Below are 24,099 nucleotides of genomic sequence, written 5' to 3' on the forward strand. Positions count from 1 at the left end.
CCATCTCCCCTGCTTTTTCAAACCTCTTGCAAAATACCACAATGTAGCTTGTGAACCACCCAAGGCAGGCTTCCTCTAACTCTGCCCTCCAGATGTTTTTGGCCTTTGGTCCCATGATCCCTAGCTAGCAGGACCAGTGGTCAGGGATGATGGGAACTGTAGTCTCAAAACATCTGAAGGGCCGAGTTTGAGGAAGCCTGAGCCAGAGATTTTCAGATGAATGGTAATATATAAATTTAATAATTAATAATGAAACAAACAATGGCATTTCTCCTTCCGACATCATCCAAGCTGAAACCCTAAGCCTTTTCTTTCCCTGCCCACTAGAACACACAGCTGGAGGAGGAGCCCCTCCCCTCCCTGTATTGCACAAGCTTAAATGTATTGATGACTTCCCTGATGTGTTGATGACTGGTCATCATTTGCCTTTGTTCTGCTAAACGGCTTATCTCCTGGTGATGCCCTAGTCAGGAAAAACAAGGTTAGCTGGAATTTTTATTTTATCTTGCTGAAGTCAATGTCTTTCACCTCATCCTAATTTTCAAAGCCCTGATCAAACCCTAGCACCCAGGAATCTAGAGGGCGCCAGGGCACCAACAAACCCCTAACAATATTTCGTTCAAATTTAATTGAGGCATAACAGGAGTCTGGATGGCTCCAGATGAATGAAACAAGCTCTTTGAGCTTTCCATGTTTAGGCCTGTGGATGACTGTGACAATGCTTCACAATGATAAGCACTAATACCTGATGACGTTACTACCGCTAGTCATTACTGCTACTGAAATAAATGCTGTGAATGAATAGCAACCACAGGGGAAAGTTATTAAACCAGTGTACTTAAAATAAAAATTTTAAAAATCTTTCAAAACACAAAATAAGTGCATTACTTTATGAAAATCACCACTGATTAATTTATTTCACTCAGTACCGGTAGTTTTATTTCTTGACAATATATTTTTTTTCAAAAAAGAAACCAATGACAGCTACTATTGCACATAGGTTGAAGATAATTGGGGTGCCCAATTATAGGATTTTGTGATAGGGGAAAGTGCCAGTTTTCCCTTTTCTTTTGAAATGTGTAACTGAAGGAAAGTCAGCTCAGGCTTTTCCTGTACAATATGCAGGATTTAAAAAAATAAAATGCAGAATGTTCTGCTAAATCCCTCTTGTCTTTGAGTTGAGAGATGCAAATGGAAGCATATTAAGGGGATTAAAAATATGGTAGAAAATTAGCATTTTAATACATTAGATTGAATCCAGAAGAGACAATAAAAGTGCAAAGCCACTTTTATGTCAATGAATAGTTCAGACAAAGTTGTTTTAGCCAATGTCATTATCAAGAGGGCTACAGTGGGCGGTTCTTCATGGAGGCCAAGATTAGTACATTCAAAAATAAAATGGAGACAAACGTGGCTTACAAAGATAGGCAGGCTATAATGAGAGAATACACTTCTGCTGGGGGGTTTTCCCCCTCTTCATTTTTAGTGAGAGTTCTTCTTTTGCCCCCTCTTCTGAGACATTTTGAAGGGCAAACACAATTCCAAAATGCATAATGTCTAGAGCTCGTGGCTAATAAAGGCTTCATGCCTCATTCTGTGCAAGGCAGACACAGATATCCCTAAATACACAGTGACTCTTGGTCAAGCAGGTCTTCTTATCTCACTCAGCACGGTGTCCCACAAACTTACCAAGCAAACAAAGGTTTGGCTTCTTCTCTAGCTGCTTGTGCCTTCACAGCTTGGTGAGTGTTTGGGGCGTTGTGGTCAAAGTTCACATGTGTTGGGGGTGCTGGGTTCACATTTAACAGCATGCTTTAGTATTATAAGTGGGACGCGGGCGGCGCTGTGGTCTAAACCACAGAGCCTAGGGCTTAACAATCAGAAGGCTGGCGGTTCAAATCCCCGCGATGTGGTCAGATCCCGTTGCTCGGTCTCTGCTCCTGCCAACCTAGCAGTTCAAAAGCACGCCAAAAAGTGCAAGTAGATAAATAGGGAAGGGAAGTGGTGTTTCCATGCGCTGCTCTGGTTCTCCAGAAGCAGCTTAGTCATGCTGGCCACATGACCTGGAAGCTGTGCGCCGGCTCCCTCGGCCAGTAAAGTGAGATGAGCGCCGCAACCCCAGAGTCATTTGCAACTAGACCTAACGGTTAGGGGTCCCTTTACCTTTACCTTTAGTACAGTAGTGCCCCGCAAGACGAATGCCTCGCAAGACAAAAAACTCGCTAGACGAAAGGTTTTTTTGTCCGCGATTTGCCTCGCAAGACGAATTCCCCTATGGGCTTGCTTCGCAAAACGAAAACGTCTCGCGACATTGTTTCCTTTGTGTAAAAACCGTTAAAACCAAGGGTGCTTAGCTTGAGCAGCTGCAGTTGCGACTTGGCTTCGAGGAGCAACTGTTAGCACGTGGTTTGGTAGCCTTTTATCAGACTTTGCTCACTTTTGAAGATTTTCCAAAACTTTTCCAGAACTTTTCCAGAACTTCTCTTTCATCCATTTGGTAAGTTAAACTTTTAAAACTTTTTTGGGGGGTTTTGGATTTTGGGTTGGGGTGTTTGGGATTCAAGGACTTGGTGTTGGGAAGGGGTTTGCGATAATCTGGGGGCTTGTGGGCCTTTTTGGGGAATTTTTTGTGTTTTTTTGTTTTTTTTTGAAATTTTTTCTGAGTTTGAATTTCTGAGTGCTGGCTGGCTAGGGGAACAGTGGGGGAGGTTTCTGCAGAAATCTGGGACCATGTGGGGGTTTTTTGGGAATTTTTATGATTTTCTGTGACCATTGGGCATGGCTGTTTTTTTTCAAATTTTTTTTTTCTGAGTTTGAATTTCTGAGTGCTGGCTGGCTAGGGGAACAGTGGGGGAGGTTTCTGCAGAAATCTGGGACCATGTGGGGGTTTTTTGGGAATTTTTATGATTTTCTGTGACCATTGGGCATGGCTGTTTTTTTTCAAATTTTTTTTCTGAGTTTGAATTTCTGAGTGCTGGCTGGCTAGGGGAACAGTGGGGGAGGTTTCTGCAGAAATCTGGGACCATGTGGGGGTTTTTTGGGAATTTTTATGATTTTCTGTGACCATTGGGCATGGCTGTTTTTTTTCAAATTTTTTTTTCTGAGTTTGAATTTCTGAGTGCTGGCTGGCTGGGGGAACAGTGGGGGAGGTTTCTGCAGAAATCTGTGACCATGTGGGGGTTTTTTGGGAATTTTTATGATTTTCTGTGACCACTAGGCATGGCTGTTTTTTTTCAATTTTTTTTTTCTGAATTTGAATTTCTGAGTGCTGGCCATGTTGTTATTTTTTGAATTTTTTTTTGTCTGGGTGGGGAAGCAGTTGGGGAGGGGTTTGCAGCAGTAGGGGAGGGGCTGGGGGAGCAGTTGAGGAGGGGTTTGCAGCAGTAGGGGAGGGGCTGGGGGAGCAGTTGAGGAGGGGTTTGCAATTTCTGTGTTATGGGTGGGTTGGTGCGTGTCTGTGGGAGCAGTTGAGGTTTTTGAAGACATTGGTGATTTTTGAAGCTTTTCCTAAACTTTTTTTACAGCCATTTGAGGTTCCTGAGGACTTCGGTGGTTGATTGCTGAAGCTTTTCCAGAACTTCTTTCATCCATTTGGTAAGCTCAACTTTTAAAACTTTTTTGGGGGTTTTTGGGATTTTGGATTTGGGGTTGGGGTGCTTGGGATTCAAGGCCTTGGTTCTGGGTTTTAATTTCTGTGTGGTGGGTGGCTGGGTGCTTTTGTATTTTTTGGGTTTGAAGCACATCACTGATTTTTTTTCCTGTTTCTTAGTTTACGAAGGTAGGACCTGTGCTGCCATGGGACCCAAGAAGACTGCTCCTGCGGTGGCCGGCGAGAGGAAGAAGGAGAAGGTGACGCTGGAGATGAAGAAGGACATCATTCGGAAGCACGACGGCGGAATGCGTGTGACGGACATCGCCAGGGAGTACGGCAGGAACCCATCGACCATCGGGACCATCCTGAAGATGAGGGAGAAGATCATGGCGACTGATGCAGCCAAGGGAGTCACCAGGATCGTGAGGAACCGCCCAGCTGTCCTGGAGGAGGTCGAGAAGTTGCTGCTCATCTGGATAGAAGAGAAGCAGCGTGCAGGGGACACAGTGTCTGAGGCCGTCATTTGTGAGAAGGCCAAGGCCTTGCATGCTGACCTCATCCGGGATCAGCCAGGAACCTCAGCCGAGCCAGAAGTCTTCAAGGCTAGCAGAGGTTGGTTTGACCGGTTCAAGACGAGATCTGGCATCCACAGCGTGGTCAGGCATGGAGAGGCTGCCAGTTCTGATGTTCCTGCGGCTGAAGACTTTGCAGCGGAGTTCCTGGAGCTTGTGAAGACGGAGGGCTACGTTCCGCAGCAGGTCTTCAACTGCGACGAGACCGGGCTGTTTTGGAAGAGGATGCCCAAAAGGACTTTCATCACTCAGGAGGAGTCCAGGCTGCCTGGCCACAAGCCCATGAAGGACCGTCTGACCCTGCTCTTCTGTGCCAACGCAAGCGGCGACCTGAAGATCAAGCCCCTGCTGGTGTACCACTCGGAGAACCCACGGGCCTTCAAGAGACACAAGATCGACAAGGAGCGGCTGAGTGTCATGTGGCGATCCAACAGCAAGGCTTGGGTCACACGTGTGCTGTTTGTGGACTGGGTCAATCTTGCTTTTGGCCCTGCTGTCAAGCAGTACCTGCTGGACAACGACCTGCCGCTGAAGGTTTTGCTTCTGATGGACAATGCTCCTGCCCATCCTAAAGGCCTTGAGGTGGACTTGTTGGAGGAGTTCAGCTTCATCAACATCATGTTCCTGCCGCCTAACACCACGCCACTGCTCCAGCCGATGGATCAGCAGGTCATCGCCAATTTCAAAAAACTCTACACCAAGGAGCTTTTCAGGCGATGCTTCGAGGTGACTGACTGCACCACCATCACCCTGCGGGAATTCTGGAAGGACCACTTCGACATCGCCACCTGCTTGAAGATGGTCAACACGGCCTGGAAAGGGATCAGCCAGAGAAATTTGAATTGCGCTTGGCGCAACCTGTGGCCGGACTGTGTGGCACCAAGTGACTCTGATGCACCAGAGTCAACAGTGGTGCAGGACATTGTTGCCTTGGGGAGGACCATGGGCCTGGAGGTCACGGAGGAGGACGTCTGCGAGCTGGTAGAGGGGCACGACGACGAGCTGACCACCCAGGAGCTGGTCGAACTGCAGGCAGAGGCTGCGCAGGAGCAGGCCTCACTGGAAGAGGAGGAAGCAACTGGGGAATGGCTGTCCTCCGAAAGACTGAGGGACATTTGCCAGAGGTGGAAGGAGGTGCAGACTTTTGCAGATCTACACCACCATGAGAAGCACGTGGCACATGACGCTGGGAACTTTTATGATACGAGGGTCATGTCGTATTTCAGGGAGCTGCTGAAAAGGCGGATGAAGCAGCAGACAATGGACAGGTTCTTGACCAAGAAGCAAAGAGTGGAAGAGGAGCCTTCTTCAAGTGCTCCCCCAGAGTCTTAGAAAATGTCTGTATACTGTACTTTGTTGATTTTTAAATGTATTTCTGTCATGTTTATAAAGTTTATTTATTTTCCCTTAAATTTTTGAACTGCTCTTTACAGTATGTGTGACTTTAAAGAGCAGTTAATAAACTGTTGTTGTACCAAATTTGGCTTTGTTTGGACTTTTTTTGACCATAGGAACGCATTAATTGATTTTCAATGCATTCCTATGGGATTTCGTGCTTCGCAAGACGAAAAATTCGCTAGACGACAAAAATTGCGGAACGAATTAATTTCGTCTTGCGGGGCACCACTGTATTATAAAAGAAGCCAAAGCTTTGGGTTGTCATTTACTGGCTGTAAACAAGCCATACTTAAGCTTGTTGACAGGCTTCACACATAATGCTAAACATGGTCCAGCATTATATGTGAAGCAGACCAATGTGTCTTTGCATCTAATGGGCAGGGTTCTTGAAATGCAAACTGCATCTGCTTGGGAGGCTGATCATTAACAGGATCAAGTGAGGCACAGATGGGAAATTCAATCACTTTCTTCCCTGCTGTGGTCCAGAGGAAAATCTCCTTTCTAAAGCTAGCCTTGCTTTGGGAGGAAATCCCACATTCCCACCAGTGGTGCATTCCATGTAAAGCAAATATAGCTTCAGAAGATGGATTTTCCTCAGAATCACAGCAGGGGAGAAAAGGATTACATTCCCTGTCCATGCCTCCTCTGATCCTTTTAGCTGCCCACACACGCCTGCAGCTGATGCAACATTTGCACATTAGATGCAAAGGCAAATTTCCCCTGTGTGTCTACTGGATTAATGCACCAGACAGTTATTTTGGAAGCATTGGTGCTGTTTGCTTATCAACTTTCCAGATATACTAAATTCAAATTCTTCCCAGAGCAGTGCTGCAGGGATAATCTCAGATGCTCACAGTTAATGATGCTGCACATCTGCATGGACATGCAACTTAGCAAAGCGACGGCTGGTACAAAAACCCACCTCCACTGAAAATGAGACTCGCAAAGATATGTGTAGTACTGTGGAAATGGACAAGGGCATCACATCAAGTGGGAATTGAGGTAATTAATGAGTAGCCAGGTACTTCATTTCAGATGCTGTTGAACTCCAACTCCCACCACCCCCAGCCAGCATGGCCAATGGTCAGGCATACGTGCAACATCTAAAGGACCACCAGTTCCCCATCCCTGTCTTAGCCATTACAGTGTAAGTTTACATGCAATGTGAACTCGGGGACTGTATGGCTCCTCAGCCAGTTAGCTTCCTCCATATATATGCATAAAGGGCACTTTCTGTGACTGTATGGTGCAGTGGAAAAAACTAACAAACTTGGGAAATAAGTCTGCATACCAGTAAGTCCGGAGGAAACTAAATTGGCTACCTCTGGACTAGATCTATCCATGTAGATCAGGGGTTGTCAATCTGGTCCCTACCGCCCACTAGTGGGCGTTTCAGGATTCTAGGTGGGCGGTAGGGGGTTCTATGGCACAAGCTGAATCTTCCTTCCATCGAGCACTGGTGGGTGATAAGGAAATTTTACCATCAAGAAAGATGCATAAATGGGCGGTAGCTATAAAAAGGTTGACTACCCCTGATGTAGATGAACAAAGGCATATTGCCCCTCTTAACACAGTCCATGCTGCATGAGTTCTGCCTTCCTACCATAATAATGGACATTTTGATCTTAAATATTAAGCATAAAGGTAAAGGTAAAGGGACCCCTGACCATTAGGTCCAGTCGTGACCAACTCTGGGGTTGTGGCGCTCATCTCGCTTTATTGGCTGAGGGAGCCGGCGTACAGCTTCCGGGTCATGTGGCCAGCATGACTAAGCTGCTTCTGGTGAACCAGAGCAGTGCACGGAAACACCGTTTACCTTCCCGCCAGAGCGGTACCTATTTATCTACTTGCACTTTTGGGTGTGCTTTCAAACTGCTAGGTTGGCAGGAGCTGGGACTGAGCAACGGGAGCTTACCCCATTGCGGGGATTCGAACCGCCGACCATCTGATCGGCAAGCCCTAGCTAGGCTCTGTGGTTTAACATACAGCGCCACCCGCGTCCCTAATATTAAGCATATTTCTTGTTATATAATTAATTTCACCTTGAGTTCTTTTAACTATCCTGGAGATAACCTTTCACATCACCAACAGACTGTGACAACAACAACAATTTTATTATTTATACCCCACCAATCTGTAGAAGGATGGTGGATTTTCAGAATGTTGCTGCAGTTAAGAGGAACTTTGAAATCAAGTGGCAGGTGTCGTAATGTAGGTTACATTGATTTGCTACCAATTAGTGACAGCTAACAAGAAGCACTTAATGATCTAGCACCGTACTCACTGTGCAAAATCAAAACACAATATTTGTAAAGAAAAAAGAACCACCCACACTGGTAAATGTTTGGATCGCACTTGGAAACTAAGACTTTGTGTCTATTCTAACCTAAGAACTAGACTCATCCATCACCAATGTGGAATTTTGTGGATAGATGGTTGGTATCTCTTGATAGCATCTAGGATCGATGTGCTGTATGCTGGGCTGCCTTTGAAGACTGTTTTGAATCTTTAGTTAATTCAAAATACAGCCAGGAGGCTCTTGACTGGGAGTGGCTTCCACTCAATTTCCAAAGCTAATTCGAAATGCAACATGCACTCACCCAGTCAAAGCCATGTAGCTAGCTTTAATTAGCCATGGCGGGCTAGGATCAAGAGCTCAGGTCCGGGTCACACCACTGCAAGTATCCTGTCTGCATTCTCAGGCCTCCAAAGACTGGAACTGATCCCATGAAATAGGCCAAGACAGTACATCAAATACCACATTAGGCATTGCTCTAAAGTTTGTTTTAAAGTTCTGAGGCAAAAAGAAAAGCCTGCAGACTTCATAAAGATGTCTGAATTCGAATGGGAATCAATCAGTATGCTCACTGTGCTTGAGAGAGATTGAAACTAAACTCCAGATTGCTAGTGATTTTTTTCTTCATAATTGCTCTTAACTGCAATGAAGCATGTAACAAGATATTATGTGCTGATGGGGGAAAAGAGACTACTACACAATCCTTGTTCAGTGAAAGCTCATCATTTATATCAGTTATTTCACTTCTACATAGTTACTAGCTGTCTTTTTCTACCACTGCTGAGTAGATCACCAGCTTTCAGAGTAGGGACTGAGCCTCTGGCCTCAACTACCCAGAGAAGCTATCCAGCAGTTGTGGTCATGTCCTGCTTATGGACTTCCTGTAGGTATCTGATTGATCACTGTGAAAGCAGGATGCTGGACTAGATAGGCCTTTGGTCTGATCCAGAAGGGTTCTTGCTAATGAAGCTCTGAGTTTCAAGCTCTTGCATGAGCACCTAACGGGCAGAAGCAGGCAGCTCCACCACCCATACCTACAGAAGGTCTCTTGATCCCTCAGAAGTGCAGTATCTTGGAACTGCCTCCTAGATCATTGTTCCTCAGATTGGTTGGGCAGGAGTCTACTGGGCTGCTGTCTAACCATACAAATATATGGCTAATAATAATAATAATAATAATAATAATAATAATAAATGTGATGCATATTAGTGCTGAAAATGGATCCCAGATCTGAAAAGGCTATAAAAGACTATTGTTCTAGATCAGGCATGGGGAAATTCGACCCTCCAGATGTTTTGGGACTACAACTCCCATCATCCCTATCTAACAGGACCAGTGGTCAGGGATGATGGGAGTTGTAGTCCCAAAACATCTGGAGGGCCGAGTTTGCCTATGCCTGTTCTAGATCACCCTGACAATTCCACTGCTCTCCTTTCCATAAAATCCCTCTTCAAAATTCACATTTTCTTTGAACCTTTTGGTACAACTCCCTAAAATCGCCAAAACTTTGGGTGCTTTAGGTCCAGCACAGAGCAAGATATGTCTCTCTGTCTGCAGCTTCTAGCATTCACATACACAACTCTCCCTATTGTTCTCCTACATAGCAGTAAGTGAGGCTTTCCCCCAACCCATTTGTTTTATGGCACCAAGCAACTTCTTTGGTTTTGCTAAATCGTGGCACTTTACTAGCCAACCAGAGCCATTCACTTGACAAATGGACTGGTATGACAAGCTTGTTCTTATATATTCTGCCACCACAGATACAGGATCCCAAGATCTGGAAGGGCCCAGGGTACCCTCCAGACTGGCCACCCCACCCAGCAAACTCATAACGGTATAAAAGTGTGATTTGCGATGTGCTTGGGTGGTTACTATTTTATCTTTTTAATGATTCACTGCACCATGTTTTTGTGTGTGTGTGTGTGTGTGTGTGTGTGTGTGTGTGTGTGTATATATATATATATATATATATATATATATATATATATGTAGTCTAACTGCATTTTCCCCTTATATTAATTTGTGGGGGTCTTGCCCAAAATCAGTATAGAAATAAACAAATGCTGTTGATGATAAAGATAAAGAGTAGTAGTGGTGGTGGTAGTATGAACTGTTTCAATGATTATATGTTATCTTCTCTTTTTTCATTTGAAACTGGTGAGGAGATGTTAGCCGCTCTTTTAATTAGAGCATTTCCTGTACCCTCTAAAAATAACAGATAGCTCAGCTCACTAGAGTTCCAAATAGATATCTGAGGGCTGATAATGAAGTTTGACAGTCATGTCACAATTCTTTGGGATAGTATTGGAAATGTGCCAGCAGTAAAACACACACTCTTTCTTCTTCCCTGCTTCGCTGATCAGAAAGAAAGCATTTGCTCTTTAGTTATAGCATTCTACTAATGGTGTTCAGAAGCAAGTCCAGGTACAATCCAGACTCTGACCCGGCTCCCATATTACTCATTTGCCACAGTTTTTTTTTAATCTTCACAGTTGAAAAATTACTCATAGGGAAATTAGTAAAAAGCAAGGGGTAGCTGAAACTGGGAATCTGGGGCTGTTAGCTTTACTTTCTTTAGCTTTTCAGTGGGGGGAAACATAAGATAGTTTTCTGCAAGGTACCGTATCACATGATTCTAAAGATGTTTAGTCATATTGCTAGCTATCCAGCAGAACATTTCCAAGTGGTGAATAGCATATGGAAATCTGATCCAGATTGGGGGTGATAGAATCCTCAGAAAACTGAAGAACACTGTGAGGATAAAGCCACTCTTATCCATGCTGAATTTCTATGCTGGTATTGATACCGATCCAGTGGAGGTGGTCAGAGTACCACCTGGCCATGCTGCTTCAGATCAGTTTCAGTGCTTAGAGGGGTTTGGCTGGCCACATGTCTGATTCGCCCTTGCTGCTCTTGGCTGGTGACTGCTAGCAACAGGGAACAGATTAGGTGGGTGCAGAGAGTGGTAAATGCCTTTGCGAATGAGGCCTTGGTGTGGCCACCCTAAAAGAGTCCCTCTTTGGACCTAGAAGACTGCTTCACCCAGTCACTAATATCCCCATTTGGGGCAAGGTGCTTGAGGTAGTGGTGTTGGTGGGCCAACTTCAATGCATGATGACGCAGATTATCTGGACCTATTTCAGTTTGGATTTGGCACCAAAACAGTGTTGGTTTTTCTAATGAATAATGTTTTCCAGCAAAGAGACAGTGGGAGTCCACCCCTGTTAATTCTCTTGGACCCCTCAAAGGCTTTTCATACTGTTGACCATGCTAATATACTGACTTGTGCCTGTGAGGTGGGAGTTAAGCCATAGGTGCTATGGTGGTTCAGCTGTTACCTACAGGATCAGTTTCACAAAATGGGGAGATTCTGCTTGGCTCCATAGCACTTGTGCTGTGGTGCCCTTCAGGGATCAAACTATAAGTCATTGGGAGAGGTCATCAGAGGGTTTTGATGAAGCTCTTTTTCCTTTTCATGAGGTTCTGCAGGAGCTGAACCCACTTCACAATCTTGGGTCCTTGCTTGTAAAGTCCTAAATGGGTTGGAACCCAAAAACCTGAGGGGATGCCTCTCCTTTTACTAGGCTGCCCACACTAGGGATGCTCTTCTTTGCATGTTAATTGGCACGGGAGGTCCTGTTAGTGATGGTGCAAGATATCACCTTCTCCAACGGTGGTGCCCCACTTGTCATATGCCCTCCCTCACAAGGACAACATGTAGCCTTATTGGACTTTACCAATTGGTTGGGTGAGCGTTGCTCCCGGACGGGAAGAAGGAAGTCAAATGATACCGAGAGTTGGTTCAGAGAAAGAGTTTATTCTGCTCTCCACATAGCAGAAGGCACTTGCGTGGTCAGCTCACAGCAAGTCCAAAGAAATGAGAAATTTCATGCTGTATATATATCCTCCAGGCACCCTCTCCCCCCTTCCCCAGGAATCCAGCCACGTCAGCTTGTACACGCAGGTTGACATCACAGATGTTCCTGCTCCGGTGCTCTTAACCATAAAAGGGTTTTCCTTCCTGTACTCCTGACCATAAAAGGGTATTCCTGTTCCTATACTCTTATCTTGGAGCAAGAGGTCACCAATTCCAGGAACACACTCTGGCGCTGTTCCCGGACTAGGTCTGTGCGTCAGAGTGTGGTCAGGATGTAAAATAAGATGTTCCTTCCTTACTCCACTGGAACAGCCAAGGTCATCAATTGCCGTGACTGATAAAGGGGAGAGCTTTGTTTATACACCTGTGTTCTTGTTATGCATTTGCTCAACAGCTCAAGTTAATGCATTTTAGAAATGCTCCCTTGGAGAAAGAAGAAAATGGGGGTTTTGGGTCCCGTTTCAAACTGACTGCACAGAAACCCATTCCTTCAAACAGGCACCCACATTGCTTTTATTTTAGTGCCAAGTCAAGATGTACTCGTTAGCTCAGGCTTTTTAAACTGCATTTTGATTGATTTGTTGTTGTCAGAGTTTGTTTGTACCCTCTGAAGCAAACCCTGTAATCAATATCAACGAAGCTAGGTTTAAATAAATAAATAAAAACAAGTTGTTCTGTGAGGGGTCCTCCTTAGAAAGTGCATTTCCAACTGCAGCCTTAGCATCCATTACAGTTTGTCATCTGGCAAATATTTTTGAATGTTGTTGCTGTTGTTGTTTTCCTGGAAGGGAAACATGGAAGTACTATTTCATCACAGCCGCTTTTGTGCTCAGTCTGTCAAAAATAGTGGCTTGAAAGGTTTGACCTGAAAGGTTAGTTAACAAAAAACAAAACAAAACACCTAGCGGAGGTAGGCAGGAGGACAGTATTTCTGTCAGGTTGCTTCCAGACAACCTGTCTATTTAGCATTCGTCCAGATTTGTTTGCAGGAACGTTGGGGAACATTGTGTCAAGCAATTCTTATCCCAGACTTCCCAACACTTCCCAACCCATCACTTTATTGCAAAAAGTCCACTTTGGGGGAGAAGCAGCTTTGTTGTACAGGAGCACCAAATTAATTTAATTGATCAACCGGAATTTGCTGGGGTGTGGTAGAATCCCACCAGGAAATAGCAACAGTCTGGAAGTGCCTTCAGCATCCTTCCCATGGTCTGTGGGAGGGACATGCTCCTCTTGCTCCATCCTGACCTCCTAATGGCAGGACAAATGTTTCACATGAGCCTTTTTTATTCAGTCAAGGATGCATGGCCTAAAGTTCCTGTGCAGCTCTGGCCCCTACGAACTGCATGGACTCCTTGTGGCTAACTATGGACAGACGTCTGTTTCTTTTCTTTACCTCTGCTTTCCTTTGTTCGTTTCTTATTTATTTATTGCATTTCTATATTGCTGTCCTGACAAGACAAGCTTCCTGCAGCCAATCAGATGCCGTGCCTTGGTTTCCAAACGTTTTGGAAGTTGAACAGACTTTCGGAACAGATTCCGTTCGACTTCTGAGGTACGACTATACTAAACATTCAATGCTTGGAGACAGCAAATGGAGATGACTCACAGAAAAGAAGTAATAACCTCAGAACTTATCTTATTGGCACAGAGAGGAAATGGTCTTGGTTTCATGACTCAGATTAACAAAGGGTTTTGCTTTAATTCTGAGGCAGAAGTCCATCTCACCAGATTTTATGAAGCCTTTGGTTCTGGATTCCAATTATATGCACACTGGTGATTCTGGTCTTTGACTTGTGCTTAACCTTATTATTATTAAATATATTATATTATTAAATATAATACTTTTATTATTAAATTATTAAATATATTATATTAAATTTAAATTTATCTGAAGATCGCAGGACAGTTTACAGCATAAAAAATACAAAATGTAAACACAAGACATCTTATGGTAAATTTATCATGCATACTGAGAAGGACTTCTATCATATGTTCTTCTGCTGAGGAACTGTATGTCTTGTTCTAACCAGACCTTGTCACCACTGGCAACATCAAGTCCAGGCCTTCAAAACGGAGTCATCAAGTGCTTAAGAGCACCTATGCTGTATTCATAAATCTGTGGGGCACAACCACAGAAATTTCTGGATGTTTCTGTGATGTCTCTTAACCACTTTGTCATCCAGAGTTTAAAAGCTGTTACAAGACTGGCATATTAAACAAGCCCATTCTTTCCCAAGTTTAGTTAACAGTTAGAAGAGATTTATTGCCAATCTGGCTATAACATCTGCACTGCTAAATGACTTGGTAAAAGAAGAAAAAAATGTGTTTTGTCTTTCTGCCAACATTTTGGGTGGCTTAAAGAAAAGTTAAAATCTGCAGAAAAAGGCGTGTGTGAGGCTGAATCTTTTTGCAACACATGCTAAGGAATTAGAAAGAAATTTTTAGAAAGAAATGCTAAGTAATGTTGAAAGGCAAATCTAAGAGAAACCAAAGTCACTAAATAGGGAGCATAGATCTTGTACGAGATCCAGCAGGTCCTTCATATGAATAAAATGGGTTCAGGTTGAGCAGAGGATAGGGGATGCCTAGGCAGGCATAGGACGAATGGGAAGCTTCCTAGGCCTGGATTGGGGAGGAGACAAAAGGGGCAGATGTCCCAGGTAGTAGCTTGGGGGGGGGGGAGTGGCAAACAGCATCCTGCCCTGAGCTTGAACCAGGCAGCATTCAAGAAATACGGCAGGGGAAAGGGATGAGAATTTGTGAAAGAGGAGATGGGGGGGGGGGTCAGCCATTGCTGCTGCCAACCCAACACAGTGGCACCATGGAGGATGCCTCAGGCCCTGGAGATTTGAATTAATGTAAATTTGCTAGGTGTTCCCTTACTACTTCTTTTCCTACCTTGGGCTGCAGCTCCCTCCTTGCACCGTTTATTCTGTTATTACCAGGTTGGGCACTGCTTTCCTTTTGGGTGAAGTCAGAGACAATGTACGTGTTAAGCAGTTCCATCTTATGTCTGTCACCCAACAGCATTTCTCTGACTTCTCCGCACAGAGGACCTACCATAGTTGTTTGTTCTTTCTCTTGCTTCAAAAGAAGCGAAAGAAGCCTTAAAAAAAAGTTATTTTAACATCTCTTACAATATACACATTGATTAGATTTTCCCAAATCCAGCAGCTAATTTTAACGTTCATAGTTGCTCTTAAATAACCAGGTTATTTTTAATAATATAAAATAATATAATATTATATTATATTATATAATTAACTTGTAAGATATGGATTTGTTTTTGTTTTTTTGAATGTTGGTTTTTGCGTTTTTTGTATTGTTATTTTTCAATATTTTTGTGTTGTTGTTGTTGTGTGGAAAATACTAATAACATTTATATTATTTAAAAAAAATAACCAGGTTATTTAGTTTATATAGTTAACTAATAACTGCATACTTTTTTTTGTAAACTGATGAGGCCAAATGCATGGTGGGCATAAGCAAAATAATTTTCATTTTTGCCTATGGGGCGGGGGGAGAGATTTTTCTAATGAATGATATTACTTATAATACCCAAGAATAGTACTACTTGCAGCATCTGCTTTATAAACAAAACAAACGTGGAAGCAAAACAGCAGCAGCTATTATGGATGAGCTCTGCTTTCAACCGGATAATACAGCACTTTTTAAATCAGCCAGGTGTCACTTTAAAGGACAGCAAAGCGATCTGTGTGCGGTAATACCTAAAGCCTCTTCTATTCTTGGCAGCTGTGAGTAACCAGGTTTTAATAAAGTATAAATGTATATCCACCTGCTTACAATCAGATGTATTGGGTGTCCTTGGATTTCAATATTTAAAGCCCTGAAGCTATTTTATTTATTCTGCTCTAGAGCAACAATAATAACAAGATGTTGCATTATTTGCTATCCTGCTGCTTGTTATTACAGAAATGTGATTGCTGCAGTCATTACTATTTGTGAATAGATTGAAGGAACCCCTGTTGCTTTGTTTTATGCATCTTTATGTTGTTATGTGGGAGGTAGGCTTTCGCCTTATCGCATAATGTCAGACTTCGTTAGCACAGGAGTGTGAGGCAGCGAGAAGACTTGCTACGATCATGCACTGGCTATGTAGGAGGTATAACCTCGGAGTTATCAAGCAGTGTCAGAATCTCTTAGCAAAAAGCTTAGGAGGAGACGGTATTCTGAGAGTGTGGCCCATATTAAGAATGCTTTAGAGGAACAAAGCTTACAACACATATTGGATGGTCTTTACCAGGCTTCCTCAAACTTGGTCCTCCAGCTGTTTTGGGACTACAATTCCCACCATCCCTAGCTAACAGGACCAGTGATCAGGGATGATGGGAACTGTAGTCCCAAAACATCTGGAGGGCCAAGTTTGGCCATGCCTGCCCTAGTGGTACAAAATGGCAAAAGGCAGCCACTGATGGTCCAGAGCGGCATGGGAAAACGGTCTGGTTGTTGTAAAGTTTGTCACTACTTGGCGTGAAATGGTTTGGGACCCAGCAAGTTGGCTTATAGTGAAGGAGTGAGGACCAGGGGTCCACCTGGGTCCACTTTGGAGAGCCAGGCTGGAGCCATTTTATAAGCTGAAAGCCATCTTAGAGAGTAAACTAAAAGCTAAAAAAGACATTTCTCTCTCTCCCCTGCTTGCCCCTGCTTGCAAAACAATATTTTTGCAACACAGCGAGTTTGCAGGAGGATGCGGTCAGGGGATTTTGGAGCTGTTCTGAGAAACTGTTCGTTTGCCCAGGATGTCTAGCCCACCACAAGGTTCTAAGCCGAGCAACCTGTTGGAACCACAAAAACAGGTGGGGGGCCAGAGCATTTACTGGAACCAGTAAATGGGTCAGAAAGATTTTAAACTCGCAGCGCCACCTAGTGTATAATGCAGTTTGGAACCGAAAGGCCAACATCAATTCTTTAATTGGTTGAGCTTCAATGAATATGCATAAAGGGGAATGTTTGAGGGCTGGGTCAAGGGTTGAACCATTGTTTTGCCTGAGGGGATAAAAACTGTTTGCCCCTGGTGTTCGGGGGCATTCTCTCTCATTTCGTCCTGAATGCACCCCTTTTTGCTTTTTGTCTGACAAAGACCAAATTGAATAAAACTTTTGTTTTAAAGAAATATTGCTGCCTGGATTTTTCCATTCTGGTCTGTATTCTGAAGTCTCTAACATTTCTGGTGCCGTGACTCGGATTCGAACCGAGGTTGCTGCGGCCACAACGCAGAGTACTAACCTGAATCAGACCATTGGTCCATCTTTCGCTCTATTGCCTACACACTGGCCAGCAATGCCTCAGAGGTCTGATTCAGCACCACCTGAAGGTTCCAGGAATGAAACTTGTGATTTGCACCCCAAAGTCCCATGTTCTGCCAGTGAGCACCTCTTGTGCAGCATTCATAACATTTCCTCCAAAGTTGTCAAGGTAATTGGTATCACCAACCACTTTGAATGCAAGGGAATGGGTATGTTGTATGCACTACAGTTTTCAGAGCATGCAGCCCATCATTTACCAATAAGAGGGGCATTTCTGTGTTGGCACACTCTGAAATGATTCCTCCCCCCCCCCCCAAGGCCTGCACCATCAGTGATGCAATTCCAGTGCATGCTGAACACTTTTTTGTTTACCATGGCTTTTGCTCATTAATGATACTATTCATTATGGATTTATTTTTTTTACTTTCTGCCTGTTTGTATAATATTTATAATATTGATTGTATTTGCATTGTATCTTATCATATTCCTATACACCACCTTTATAGTTCCACGTAACAGGAAGAATATAAATATTTTAATAAATATATAAAATTAGTCACCAAGCCCTGAATTCTTATTGGATAAATGGAACATTGTCCCCATTTACTATCCTTGCAGCTTCTTGAGAATCCTTGCCACTTACTTAAAGTCAAAGGGATAAGTAAGCATATGGCTATTGCCAATCTGATTTACTTTTGATAGGTATGTCTCTAAATGGCAATGAAGGTGGGGAACTGGGATGGTGACTCATTTGCATTTAAAGGAGAAGCTACCAAATGCACCAAACTACCCGTGAACAGAAATACAAAACTTCTCCGAATTTTGCAGTGCCAGCCTCCAGCCAAATAATGTCTGCAAAAATGCACATAGAAGTGGAAGTGTGCATAAAATGCATATATTAGTGAAAAAAACAAACAAACAGCATACAAAGCTGTATTATATTAGGGGCACTGCAAACAAGCAGGCATATTTTAAGGAAAATCTGCTGCTGAATTTTCATGAGGAATTTTTGAAAAAAATAATAATTGCAAATAATTGCAAGTGTGGAAGTGTGGAGAACTGAGTTTAATACTGGGGGAAATGAGAAACTGAAAATTTCAGGTTCACCAACCCCTCCATGAGGGGCTGTGCAATTGGTTGGGGTAGGGTGGATAGGGAGCCTGGCATGAACCAGCCCCATATAGCTCTGAAATGAAAATACCCCAGGCTCCAATTCCCAGACCTACCTTCACCCATCTCCATTGAAACAAGTGCTCTTCTCTGGCTACAAAATATATGCACATTGAGGTCTGGCATTTGTGCACAAGAATACTAAACATGCCGCTCTTTTCCTTCAAGGTGAAGTGTTGCACAGAATGACAGAGACATGGAAAGTGTCACTGCTTTTCACAAAGGTGCCACATTTGCTCTGGGAAGAACATTTATTGGCACTATGTTGAGTGGGTTTTATACGATGGTATAAATATGTCAATTAGTATTTCATTTAGCATCTGTGACTAATGCTGCCCACGCTGAGAAGTTATAGCGTGTGCGTTTCTTGCCAGAGGGTATGTTTTTGTTTCTTTATTATTCAAATAGAATGCCGGTGGAAAATTTCAGCAGCGGGGAATAGGACAGAGAATTACAGGGTTCCTTTCTAATGGAGGATCAGGGATTGGTTAAAAGCCTTTTAAGTGGATGCTTGGGTCTTAATTCCCTTTCCACTACGGAATTTGGCATCCCACTCTGCCTGGTAGATCAACTCCTACAATCTTCCTCCCTGTGTGCAGGCAGTTATAAAAAAGTTTTTTAGAACTTTCTAAATTTTGGCAGCATTTCTCATCTTGGGAATCGAGACATAAGCTGGTTTGTGCAGAAGTAAGTTCCGTACAGTTCAGTGGCAACAGACCTTACAAGGCTGCTAGTAGTTAAATAAACCAGTGTGCAGTTAAGTACATCTCGGGCTGAAACCCTAATCTTATTAAAATCAATAGGGCTTAAAGATGTGTAGCTTACAGCCAATTCAAATGCTCAGGCATGGGGCGGGGACATTCCTTCTGCACCACAATAGCTTTCGCATAAGGAGTCGCTGTGAAAGCATTGGTACAAGAAAATTGCACAAAACCTTACACACTTCACAGAAAGTGTCTATGCTAAAGGAAACTTTAGCATATAAAACCGGACTTAGAGTATAACTGGAATAACAAACATCTAACCATCTAACAAAATATAGAAAAGGAACAGGAATAAGGAGAGGGGCTGTAACCAGAGGGTTGACCCCCCCCAAGGGCTCAGGCCCAGAGAGGTGCAAAAACCATGCCTCTCCACTCTGCCTCGGGTTTAGAGGAAGCACACTGCTCCCCTTGACTAGAACTGACCCTAGACATGATACGACTCCATTCTAAAGCTACTCCACAGCACCACAGCTATATAAAAGCACCCCCTTTACATTTGTTGTTGTTGTTTAGTCGGTTAGTTGTTTCCGACTCTTCGTGACCCCAGCAACCAAAGCACGCCAGGCCCTTCTGTCTTCCACTGCCTCCCGCAGTTTGGTGAAACATTTACATTTATATTTACACAAATGAATAAAATTCTTCCCAACCCATTTACAAAACCGCTTACACATAATGCGCCTCAAAACCTCTGAAGCACAACCAAAATACAGCTATCTTTTGCAAGAATTTTGAATTCTGAAGCATGTTGCAAAGGAAAGGCATAGTTTCTTCTTTTTTTTCATTATTGTATTTATGCCAGTAGAGGGCACAAGCTGTTAAATCACATTATTACCATACATAATACCAGCAGCTTTATACAATTCTTAAGGTTGGGTGTGGGGAGAGAACAAGTCCTTCTGTGGAATTTGACTGCCGTGTTACAAAACTGATAATCCCCCCAAAAGATTATTTCAACAGTTTTCCATTTTTTTTTTACTGCTTCATTGACTCACTTGGTAGTTATTAAGGAATGTGCTGCCATAAAACAGTTGTGTGGGCTTTGGGATTGACTTTAGGAAAGCTAATAAATAAATGTTAATGAGGCCAATTAGAGTAAAAACAATTACATTTGTTATTTCTAAGCTATAAAACACTCAAGGGCTTGTCTTTTAAATAATGGTTATTGGAACCGCTCAGTGCTTGCAGCTTTTAGCAGCCACAAGTTCAAAATTGGAACATTTATTTAACCAGAAGGTCAGGGCAGCAATCTGATTTCCACTTACCTGGGGGTGAGCCGTACTGAACTCTGTGGGTCTTCTGAGTAGGGATGGAGGAGCAATTTGCTACATATCCCATTTTAATGGGATACTATCCATTCTGCATTTCTCAAAACAATATGCAAGCCAACATGCACCTGTCCTGCAGAAGTCAGACTACTACAATTTTTGCAATGCAGTTCCCCAACCAAATAAAATGTGTATACAGTGGTGCCCCACAAAACGAATGCCTCGCAAGACAGAAAACTCGCTAGACGAAAGAGTTTTCCATTTTGGAGGTGCTTCGCAAAATGAATTTCCTATGGGCTTGCTTTGCAAGACGACTATGTCTTGCGAGTTCCTGCTGGTTTTTTTTTTCCTTTCCCCCCCCTTTTCTAAGCTGCTAAGCCGCTTATCAGCTGATCCGATCAGCAGATAAGCCGCTAAAAGCCGCTAAAAGCGCTAATCCGTCAATAGGCTTGCTTCGCAAGACGAAAAAACCGCTAGACGAAGAGAATCACATAACGGATTCTTTTCGTCTTGCGAGGCACCACTGTATTAGGGAAAAGTGTGCAAATAATGCATCCATTTCTGAAAATTGTATACAAGCATGCATTATATTGAGGGAATTTGCTTGCAAAAATGTGTATAATTGGCAAAACTGCATACAAATATGTGCATATTAGGAGATATGTGTGGCTTATTCAGGACTGCAAAATGAACATACCAGGCCCTACTGCATCCAAGGGGTGCCATGCGATACACCCAGGCCCTGTGCAGAGGCCCGGGGTGGGAATCTTGTTAGAATAGTTATAAATTCAAACATATTGCAGCTGGTCCCTGGCAGGGTCCCTGGCCGGCTTAGCCCTTTAAAGCCCGGGGGAAGTGTACCCAGCTCTGTCCCAGTCCCCTCCACTGCACAGGCCTGAGTACACCAGTTATATGATGTTTTTCCAGAGGTCTGGGTAGCAGCACTACAAATTCTCCTGTTGCTTCCAGTTATTGTTACCAGTGGTGAGCATAGTTTTGGAAAGCTGATACTCATCCAAATATACTTGCGATCTATCAGGATGGATAGGCAGCTCACATCACTTGCTATCTTAGCCATCGGGAATGACATCACTTGAAGCCTCCGTCTTTCAACCAGTGGTACAGTTTGCACATGCTAAAGACTCCAGAGCCACATTCTAAGCAGTAACATTCTGAGCAGCAGCAGCCGACTCTGGATAGGCAGAGGAACTATTATAAGTTTTGTTGCTAATGTTTTGCTTTGTTTATGCCTTGTAGCATTTTTCTTTCTTTTAGTTTTGTTGTTTAGTCGATTAGTCATGTCCGACTCTTCGTGACCCCATGGACCAGAGCACGCCAGGCACTCCTGCCTTCCACTGCTTCCCAGCGTTTCGTCAAATTCATGTTAGTAGCTTCGAGAACACTGTCCAACCATCTCGTCCTCTGTCGTCCCCTTCTCCTTGTGCCCTCCATCTTAGCCAACATCAGTTCTTTTCAGAGGGGGAAACAAACTTTCTTTTAGTACACGTTCTTTATTTTACCTATATATAGATATAGATAGAAAGATTATGAAAAGCTTTCCTGTCATCTTGCCAAGTTATGCTGCTGTGTGTATGTTAAACTACACTTCGTCATTTTAGACAACGTAGCTTCACAGCCTAGTCAAAGTTTGCTTTGGAAAGGAACAGTTTTAGTAATTACTCAAAACAAAGGCAACATTCCTTATCAGTTTCAAGGGGGTATTTATTATAATATTCTCTTTCTTTGTAATAGGGGAAAGTGTGTCTGTATTTTTGTCTTTTAAAAAGAGTAGAGGAAAATGTATTAAAAACAATTACTCAATTTTGAAACCAATCTCTTTCAGCTTTCATTCATTCATTGTGTGTGTTTGTTGCTTACAGTGCTTGATAATGCTGCCTCAAAGGCCTGCCGATTTTTATCTACAAGGAACGAAAACAAACTAAAAATTAAATTAGAGCTAATTGATGGAAGTTGTTTTTTTTTTGCAGTTAGCCTTTGAACAGTCCACAGGTATCCTGGTCAATCATGAGGTCTGTTCCTGTGCAAGGATCTTTATGTGGTAAGTAAATAGCACCTAGTTCAAATTGACAATGAACAAGCAGTGGCTGGCACCATGGATGGACAACACATGTGTCTGCTTCACAGCTTTGGTACCCACAGATACTCAATGCCTGAATAGGGCTATAATCTTACACTAATCACACTGCATTCTAATTATGTGCCAGTGTTAGCTGTCACCCAGTAACAGAAACCACAGCTGATTAACAATATGAATCTTAGGTAATTAGCAAGAGTGGATCCATTGCATACATTTGCATGTGGATATTTAAAATGATCTGAGGCATGAATCACACTTCCTTTGTTTTTAGATTATACACATGTATGATGGTTTGCTTCAGATATTTGTAAACTACCTTTTAAGATTATAACCTTCCTGAGAAATCACTCAGCAGGATTTAAGTAAGTTGTTGCATGCATGGATGTACATTTGCACAATGGGACTCCCCCCTCACCCTGCATGTCCCCCACACCCTAAAAAAATTGCTCTGAAAGGATTGGAGGAATCTCCAGAACTGATATAAGGGGTACACAGGAGGAAGGGGGGAGAGTACCGTGGTACCTCAGGTTACATACGCTTCAGGTTACAGACTCCACTAACCCAGAAATAGTGCTTCAGGTTAAGAACTTTGCTTCAGGATGAGAACAGAAATTGTGCTCTGGCGGTGCGGCGTCAGCAGGAGGCCCCATTAGCTAAAGTCGTGCTTAGGGTTAAGAACAGCTTCAGGTTAAGAACAGACCTCAGGAACGAATTAAGTACTTAACCCGAGGTACCACAGTACTGCTCAGTAAGTTGAATTCCATCCATTATTTCCTATGTGAAGTGCCCTTTTCAAGATGGTGCTCAGTGCTTAACTTTTTAAAATGTGCACTGCCAGATTAACCAGTGCCACCTTTCTAGATGATGGGGGAAGTGTTTAAAATGCATTCTGATTAATCTATAAAATGTTGCTGCCCTAAGATTTGTGAATGAATCTATACACATAGAGGTTGTCACCTGAGGTTGTTAAATAAGCAAATAAGGCTGGAATAAGTATTCCACTCTTTCTACAAGTAGCTCAAGTAAACATGCATTATGGTGGTGGTGGTACTTTGGAGGAGACTGTATCAACTGCTTCTCTGCATTATTTCACCCCCCTTGACATGCTGTAGTTAGTTGCTCATCCTTTTTTCTGTGATGTCACCATGTACTAGTAAATAATAAACCTCAGTTCACCCACCAGTAGCTGCGGTTAACCAGCACAGCACATACACCACCCTTCCCTGTGCAGAGGCTATAGCTAAGGTGTAAAGGAACAAACTTGATAAGACAATGATCTGGGATTTTTGAAAAATGGCCACAAGTTTATTGCTTTCAGGTGCAAGTGAACTTTGGCTCAGCCATTGGCTGTATATGCATTTCAGCCTCCTGATGGACGGCTGAAACCTTTTTCAGGGTTGTGGCAAGGATTTTGGTCTCCTCAAGACACCAGTCTACCAAGGTGGCCAATTTTTGGGCCACTGCTGGAAGCTCCATGGCCCATCTGCCCCATCTTGGCTTCTGGGCAGAGACTTCCACCTAGAGCTCTCTTATGGGTTACCCTGAATATGCACCTGTTCTTCGGTCAGGGTGATGCACCAATTCACCCAAGACCTTGATGACTAGGATGGGAAGCACAAAACCTCCAGATGGGCCCAACATGTTTGAAGGCAAATTCCTTCCCAGCAACCATTGGGAACCATATCAAGGTCAGGTAGAGTGCAAGGAGGCAAAACATGCAGTGGAGCATGGAAGGAAGGAAGGAAGGAAGGAAGGAAGGAAGGAAGGAAGGAAGGAAGGAAGGAAGGAAAGAAGGAA

This window comes from Podarcis liolepis, assembly GCF_965112155.1.
Source record: "Podarcis liolepis genome assembly, chromosome: 2".
In the NCBI taxonomy this organism is placed as follows: domain Eukaryota; kingdom Metazoa; phylum Chordata; class Lepidosauria; order Squamata; family Lacertidae; genus Podarcis; species Podarcis liolepis.